Genomic DNA, 9,646 nt, shown 5'->3' with positions numbered 1-9,646 from the left:
CTAGTGTACACACACTGGAGAGAAGCCCTACAGGGTGAGTTTTGCCACCTCAAGCTTTCTTAATGTGGCCTTCCTTAGTGTAATTCGATGTACTGTCAACAAGGGGTCCACCCTCTGAAAACTTTAACTCTCCATTATTTCCAGATTTCTATTAATTGCAATGTGAGTGAAATAGTCTGTGTTTGAATGGTGTGGGCGTACGTACCCCAACAACAGAATGGTGTGGGTGTTTCCCAACAACAGGATTGGTCAGCTCAGAGAAAGCAGGGCGGTAGCTCCTCCCCGTCTCTATGCAAGTCTATCGTTAGGGTTAAGGTAAGGGTCCGTTTAACATGTTGACTAGTTGGGATGTGGTCAGAAAAGTCCCTTAAGTCGCTGCCGTCCCACAGTCTGTTGACAGATGCTATGATACCTGTTAAGTCTGTTCACCAGAGATTACAAAAATGTTGGCAGGTAGATTTCTTTCGTTTGCTTAGCGAGCAAGCTAGAGGGATCTGAAGACTGATAACAATGTCTGAGGACAATTCACCATCACCATGATCAACCCTGTCTACCATCCAACTCACCATGATGAACCCTGTCTACCATCCAACTCACCATGATCAACCCCGTCTACCATCCAACTCACCATGATCAACCCAGTCTACCATCCAACTCACCATCACCATGATCAACCCCGTCTACCATCCAACTCACCATGATCAACCCTGTCTACCATCCAATTCACCATGATGAACCCTGTCTACCAGCCAACTCACCATCACCATGATCAACCCCATCTACCATCCAACTCACCATGATGAACCCTGTCTACCATCCAACTCACCATGATCAACCCCGTCTACCATCCAACTCACCATGATCAACCCAGTCTACCATCCAACTCACCATCACCATGATCAACCCCGTCTACCATCCAACTCACCATGATCAACCCTGTCTACCATCCAATTCACCATGATCAACCCTGTCTACCATCCAACTCACCATCACCATGATCAACCCTGTCTACCATCCAACTCACCATCACCATGATCAACCCTGTCTACCATCCAACTCACCATGATCAACCCTGTCTACCATCCTACTCACCATCACCATGATCAATCCTGTCTACCATCCAACTCACCATGATGAACCCTGTCTACCAGCCAACTCACCATCACCATGATCAACCCTGTCTACCAGCCAACTCACCATCACCATGATCAACCCTGTCTACCAGCCAACTCACCATCACCATGATCAACCCTGTCTACCATCCAACTCACCATCACCATGATCAACCCTGTCTACCATCCAACTCACCATGATCAACCCTGTCTACCATCCAACTCACCATCACCATGATCAACCCTGTCTACCATCCAACTCACCATGATCAACCTGTCTACCAGCCAACTCACCATCACCATGATCAACCCTGTCTACCATCCAACTCACCATGATCAACCCCGTCTACCATCCAACTCACCATGATCAACCCCGTCTACCATCCAACTCACCATCACCATGATCAACCCTGTCTACCATGCAACTCACCATGATCAACCCTGTCTACCATCCAACTCACCATCACCATGATCAACCCTGTCTACCATCCAACTCACCATCACCATGATCAACCCTGTCTACCATCCAACTCACCATGATCAACCCTGTCTACCATCCAACTCACCATGATCAACCTGTCTACCATCCAACTCACCATGATCAACCCTGTCTACCATCCAACTCACCATGATCAACCCCGTCTACCATCCAACTCACCATGATCAACCCCGTCTACCATCCAACTCACCATCACCATGATCAACCCTGTCTACCATCCAACTCACCATCACCATGATCAACCCTGTCTACCATCCAACTCACCATGATCAACCCTGTCTACCAGCCAACTCACCATGATCAACCCTGTCTACCATGCAACTCACCATGATCAACCCTGTCTACCATCCAACTCACCATCACCATGATCAACCCTGTCTACCATCCAACTCACCATCACCATGATCAACCCTGTCTACCATCCAACTCACCATCACCATGATCAACCCTGTCTACCATGCAACTCACCATGATCAACCCTGTCTACCATCCAACTCACCATCACCATGATCAACCCTGTCTACCATCCAACTCACCATCACCATGATCAACCCTGTCTACCATCCAACTCACCATGATCAACCCTGTCTACCATCCAATTCACCAAGATCAACCCTGTCTACCAGCCAACTCACCATCACCATGATCAACCCTGTCTACCATCCAACTCACCATGATCAACCCTGTCTACCATCCAACTCACAATGATCAACCCCGTCTACCATCCAACTCACCATGATCAACCCCGTCTACCATCCAACTCACCATGATCAACCCTGTCTACCATCCAACTCACCATGATCAACCCTGTCTACCATCCAACTCACCATGATCAACCCCGTCTACCATCCAACTCACCATGATCAACCCCGTCTACCATGCAACTCACCATGATCAACCCTGTCTACCAGCCAACTCACCATCACCATGATCAACCCTGTCTACCAGCCAACACACCATCACCATGATCAACCCCGTCTACCATCCAACTCACCATGATCAACCCCGTCTACCATCCAACTCACCATGATGAACCCTGTCTACCATCCAACTCACCATCACCATGATCAATCCTGTCTACCAGCCAACTCACCATCACCATGATCAACCCTGTCTACCATCCAACTCACCATCACCATGATCAACCCTGTCTACCATCCAACTCACCATGATCAACCCTGTCTACCATCCAACTCACCATGATGAACCCTGTCTACAATCCAACTCGCCATGATCAACCCTGTCTGCCAGCCAACTCAGCATCACCATGATCAACCCTGTCTACCATCCAGCTCACCATATTTTGAAATGATATTATTTGGCAGAATGAACACAGTATAGTGAATATTTTCCCAAACTGCGTTACCCAATCCAGTCAGCAGATGACGATGTGAGTCTTTCAAGAGCTGTTTCTTGCGTGACGTATAGTCCTGTGGACAGGAAGCTTTTTCAACAACACAGACTCATCAGCCTCCTCGGTAGCTTGCTAGCAAACATAGAAACCAAAACATCTGTGCTCTTTTGACCATTTCATGTACAGTCGTGGTCAAAGGTTTTGAGAATGACACAAGTATTGGTCTTCACAAAGTTTGCTGCTTCAGAGTTTTTAGATATTTTTCTCAGATGTTACTATGGTATACTGAAGTATAATTACAAGCATTCCATAAGTGTCAAAGGCTTTTATTGACAATTACATTGTTTATGCAAAGAGTCAATATTTGCAGTGTTGACCCTTCTATTTCAAGACCTCTGCAATGGCATGCTGTCAATTAACTTCTGGGCCACATCCTGACTGATGGCAGCCCATTCTTGTTTAATCAATGCTTGGAGTTTGTCAGAATTGGTGGGTTTTTGTTTGTCCACCCGCCTCTTGAGGATTAACCACAAGTTCTCAATGGGATTAAGGTCTGGGGAGTTTCCTGGCCATGGACCCAACATTTCGATGTTTTGTTCCCCGAGCCACTTAGTTATCACTTTTGCCTTATGGCAAGGTGCTCCATCATGCTGGAAAAGGCATTGTTTGTCACCAAACTGTTCTTGGATGGTTGGGAGAAGTTGTTCTCTGAGGATGTGTTGGTACCATTATTTATTCATGGCTGTGTTCTTAGGCAAAATTGTGAGTGAGCCTTCTTCACAACAATTGAACCTCTTTCCTTGAAGTTCTTGATGATCCGATAAATGGTTGATTTAGGTGCAATCTTACTAGCAGCAATATCCTTGCCTGTGAAGCCATTTTTGTGCAAAGCAATGATGACGGCACGTGTTTCCTTGCAGTAACCATGGCTAACAGAGGAAGAACAATGATTTCAAGCACCACCCTCCTTTTTAAAGCTTCCAGTCTGTTATTCTAACTCAATCAGCATGACAGGGTGATCTCCAGCCTTGTCCTCGTCAACACTCTCACCTGTGTTAACGAGAGAATCACTGACATGATGTCAGCTGGTCCTTTTGTGGCAGGGCTGAAATGCAGTGGAAATGTTTTTTGGGGATTAAGTTCATTTTCATGTTAAAATCTAATGAATTGCAATTCATCTGATCACTCTTCATAACAGTCTGGAGTATATGCAAATTGCCATCATAAATGAGGCAGCAGACTGTGAAAATGTATATTTGTGTCATTCTCAACTTTTGACCACGACTGTATATTAACAGCAGGGTTTTAAACACAGTCTGTGTGCTTACTAGTTATTACATGTCATATACAATTGAAGTCGGAAGTTTACATACACTTAGGTTGGAGTCATTAAAACTCGTTTTTCAACCACTCCACAAATGTCTTGTTAACAAACTATAGTTTTGGCAAGTCGGTTAGGACATCTACTTTGTGCATGACAACAATTCTTTAAAAACAGATTATTTCACTTATAATTCACTATATCACAATTCCAGTGGGTCAGAAGTTTACATACACTAAGTTGACTGTGCCTTTAAACAGCTTGGAAAATTCCAGAAAATGATGTCATGGCTTTAGAAGCTTCTGACAGGCTAATGTACATCATTTGAGTCAATTGGAGGTGTACCTGTGGATGTATTTCCAGGCCTACCTTCAAACTCAGTGCCTCTTTGCTTGACATCGTGGGAAAATGAAAAGAAATCAGCCAAGACCTCAGAAAGAAAATTGTAGACCTCCACAAGTCTGGTTCATCCTTAGGAGCAATTTCCAAACACCTGAAAGTACCACATTCATCTGTACAAACAATAGTACGCAAGTATAAACACCATGGGACCACGCAGCCGTCATACCGCTCAGGAAGGAGACGCGTTCTGTCTCCTAGAGATGAACGTACTTTGGTGCGAAAAGTGCAAATAAATCACAGAAAAACAGCAAAGGACCTTGTGAAGATGCTGGACAGATACAAAAGTATCTATATCCACAGTAAAACGAGTCCTATATCAACATAACCTGAAAGGCCGCTCAGCAAGGAAGAAGCCACTGCTCCAAAACCTCCATGAAAAACCCAGACTACGGTTTGTAACTGCACATGGGGACAAAGATCGTACTTTTTGGATAAATGTCCTCTGCTCTGATGAAACAAAAATTGAACTGTTTGGCCACAATGACCATCGTTATGTTTGGAGGACAAAGGAGGTGGGGGGGGGGGGCTTGTTTGCAAGCCGAAGAACACCATCCCAACTGTGAAGCACGGGGGTGGCAGCATCATGCTGTGGTGGTGCTTTGCTGCAGGAGGGACTGGTGCACTTCACAAAATAGATGGCATCATGAGGAAGGAAAATTATGTGGATATATTGAAGCAACATCTCAAGACATCAGTCAGGAAGTTAAAACTTGGTCGCAAATAGGTCTTCCAAATTGACAATGACTCCAAGCATACTACCAAAGTTGTGGAAAATGGCTTAAGGACAACAAAATCAAGGTATTGGAGTTGCCATCACAAAGCCCTGACCTCAATCCTATAGAACATTTGAGGGCAGAACTGAAAAAGCATTTTCGAGCAAGGAGGCCTACAAACCTAACTCAGTTACACCAGCTCTGTCAGGAGGATTGGGCCAAAATTCACCCAACTTATTGTGGGAAGCTTGTGGAAGGCTACATGTAAAGTTTGACCCAAGTTAAACAATTTAAAGGCAATGCTACCAAATACTAATTGAGTGTATGTAAACTTCTGGCCCACTGGTAATGTGATGAAAGAAATAAGAGCTGAAATAAATCATTCTCTCTACTATTATTCTGACATTTCACATTCTTTAAATAAAGTGGTGATCCTAACTGATCTAAGACAGGGAATTTTTACTAGGATTAAATGTCAGGAATTGTGAAAAACTGAGTTTAAATGCATTGGGCTAAGGTGTATTTAAACATCTGACTTAAACTGTATATGTTGTTAGTCAGCTAGCTTTTTACGATAGCATTAGCGTAGTGCTAAGCTAGTTTTAAACACAACAAACATACAAACAAAACATTGGCTCTCTTTTGACCATTTTGTGTATATTAACAGCAGAGTTATAAACACACAGTCTGTGTGCTTACTAGTCATATATATATACATGTTGTTATTCAGCTAGCTTGTTAAGATAGCCCAGCACTGCGCTAATGCTAATTAACTAGCTAGCCAACTAACGTCCACAACCATGAGCTCAATAAGCTACTCGCCCTGTACAAAAGAAGAGGTCTGCTGGTCGGAGAAAGAAGCTCTGGGGCTGAACATTGTCGTGGATATCACAGTGGAAGGAGAGGAGGGGGAGATGACTGTCACAGTGAAAGGAGAGGAGGGGGAGATGACTGTCACAGTGAAAGGAGAGGAGGGGGAGATGACTGTCACAGTGAAAGGAGAGGAGGGGGAGATGACTGTCACAGTGAAAGAGGAGAAGGAGGGGGAGATGACTGTCACAGTGAAAGAGGAGAAGGAGGGTGAAGAGGAGGATTAACAGCAGTGAGTTTTAACTATCCCAAAGCCTAGGACCAAGAGGCATGGAGAGGCAGCCTTTAGTTACTATGCCTCCCAGCCTCTGGAATAGCCAGATAACCTGAGGGGGAAGGAAACTGGCATTTTTAAAAAGAGATCTTAAAACACACCTTTTTAGGAGGTGCTTTTCCTCAGGGTGCTTTTTAGTCGTGCATTTTTTATTGTAATTCTTTAGTTTTTTTATCCTCTTATATTTGTGTAATAAATATTTAGTTTTATTTTAATTGTTTTTATTAGTTTTTTTCCTGTGAAGCACATTGTGTTCCATTCCATGTCTGAAATGTGCTGTATAAATAAAGCTTGATTTGATTCTCTATGGTGTTATTAGGTCCCTAATATTGAGTTAGGCCTATAAGGTAAGATAGACTGATATGATTGAAATCTCTATGGTGTTATTGAATTTAAACAACAAGGCAGCTGTTCTCTAACATGACGTGAAGAGCGAATAACACAACTAAGAGCTGTTTGTATTGGAGATTTTTAGTTAAGTACTTAGACAACGTAACAAACCAATTATATGATTTATACAGTTTTGTAGAATTAAACGCCTATATGCCTATGGATTAAGAACCAATTAAAGGGTTTAAAAATAGCCATGATGAAATGGCTCTATAGGTATTTTTTCCATTACATATATTATAATATGCTTAGCAATAGTAGTGGAAAGTGGAATCATGTTTTTCGAACAAATTAATTAAAAATGAAAAGCTGAAATGTCTTGAGTTAATAAGAATTTAACCTATTTGTTATGACAAGCCTAAGAAAGTTCAGGAGTAACATTTTTCTCAACAAGTCACATAATAAGTTGCATGGACTCAGCCTGTGTGCAGTAATAGTGTTTAACATGATTTTTAAATGACTACCTCATCTCCGTACCCCAGACATACTGTACAATTATCTGTAATGTCTCTCAGTCGAGCAGTGAATTTCAAACACAGATTCAACCACAAAGACCAGGGAAGTTTTCCAATGCCTCGCAAAGAAGGGCACCTATGGGGTAGACAACATTGAATATTCCTTCATTCATTACATTTTGGATGGTGTATCAATATACCCAGCCTCGACAACGATAGCGACATCCTTCCTAACTCAGTTGCCGGAGAGGAAGGAAACCGCTCAGGGATTTCACCATGAGGCTAATGCTGACTTTTAAACAGTTACAGAGTTTAATGGCTGTGATAGGAGAAAACTGAGAATGGATCAACAACATTGTAGTTAATCCACAATACTAACCTAAATGACAGAGTGAAAAGAAGGAAGCCTGTACAGAATACAGTTATTCCAAAACATGCACCCTGTTTGCAACAAGGAACTAAAGTAATAATGCATAAAAATGTGACAAAACAATTCACTTTTTGTCCTGAATACAACGTGTTTTGTTAGAGAGAAATCCAATTCAACACATTACTGAGTACCACTCTTCAAATGTTTAAGCTTAGTGGTGGCTGCATCATGTTATGGGTATGCTTGTAATCGTTAAGGACTGAGGAGTTTTTCAGGATAAAAATACATGGAATGGAGCTAAGCACAGGCAAAATCCTAGAGGGAAACCTGGTTAAGTCTGCTTCCACCAGACACTGGGAGATGCATTCACCTTTCAGCAGATCAATAACCTAAAACACAAGGCCAAATCTACGCTGGAGTTTCTTACCAAGAAGATAATTATGACAACTTCCGGAGGACGTCCTCCAACCTATCAGAGCTCTTGCAGCATGAACTGACGTTGTCCACCCAATCAAAGGATCAGAGAATTAACCTAGTACTGAAAGCACAAGCTACAGCTAGCTAGCTAGCACTGCAGTGCATAAAATGTGGTGTGTAGTTGACTCAAAGAGAGAGAAAGACAATAGTTTAGCAGTTTTCAACAAACTAATTTATTCACAAACGAAGGATAAGGAAGAGAGAGAGAGAATTCATCATTTCTTTTCACTTTCAGGGTCACTTACTTAGATAGCAAATGCAGCTGGCTAGTTTAGTTACTCAAACACCCGGCTCAAACAAAGGGATGCTACGTTAGCTAGCTGGCTAGTTTAGTTACTCAACCACCCGGCTCAAACAGAGGGATGCTATGTTAGCTAGCTGGCTAGTTTAGTTACTCAAACACCCGGCTCAAACATATAAACATATCTGAATTTGTTTGCAACTGTTGGACAAATGATTACACCCTAGATAAGCTAGATGCAGGCAAGAGTGTGCAAGGCGGTATTGAATGTGTCACTGTCCATGTGTCACCTACGTTGTAAACTTTCATTCATAAACTAGGTTGTAGCAACTTCATGATGGGTATAGTGAAAATCATGTAGTAGCCTAAAGCTATCGATATTACATTGAACTGGGTGAATGGAATATGAATGACAGTCATCCAACATGCTGTAATAGAAATAAGGCCATGCTCATTAAAAAATAAATAATGGTCCTCCCTCATCTTAAACGGCACTCATGGCCACTGTTGTCTAGCAATGATCAACAACCAATGTGACGGATCTTGAAGAATTTGTAAAATAATAATGGGGAAATGTTGCACAATCCAGGTTTAGAAAGCTCTTAGAGACTTACCCAGAAAGACTCAGCTGTAACTGCTGCTAAAAGGTGCTTCTATAAAGTATTTACTCGGGTGTGAATACTTACACTACCGGTCAAAGGTTTTAGAACACCTACTCATTCAAGGGTTTTTCTTTATTTGGACTATTTTCTACATTGTAGACTAACAGTGAAGACATCCAAACTATGAAAAAACACATATGGAATCATGTAGTAACCAAAAAAGTGTTAAACAATTCAAAGCATGTTTTATATTTGAGATTTTTCAAATAACCACCCTTTGCCTTGATGACAGCTTTGCACACTCTTGCCATTCTCACTACCAGCTTCACCTGGAATGCTTTTTCAACAGTCTTGAAGGAGTTCCCACATATGCTGAGCACTTGTTGGCTGCTTTTCCTTCACTCTGCGGTTCAACTCATCCGAAACCATCTCAATTTGGTTTAGGTCGGGAGATTGTGGAGGCCCGGTCATCTGATGCAGCACTACATCACTCTCCTTCTTGGTAACATAGCCCTTACATAGCCTGGAGGTGTGTTGGGTCATTGTCCTGTTGAAAAACAAATGAC

Source organism: Coregonus clupeaformis, unplaced genomic scaffold (genome assembly GCF_020615455.1).
Source record: "Coregonus clupeaformis isolate EN_2021a unplaced genomic scaffold, ASM2061545v1 scaf0934, whole genome shotgun sequence".
In the NCBI taxonomy this organism is placed as follows: Eukaryota; Metazoa; Chordata; class Actinopteri; order Salmoniformes; family Salmonidae; genus Coregonus; species Coregonus clupeaformis.
Note: the sequence above shows the minus strand (reverse complement) of the source record.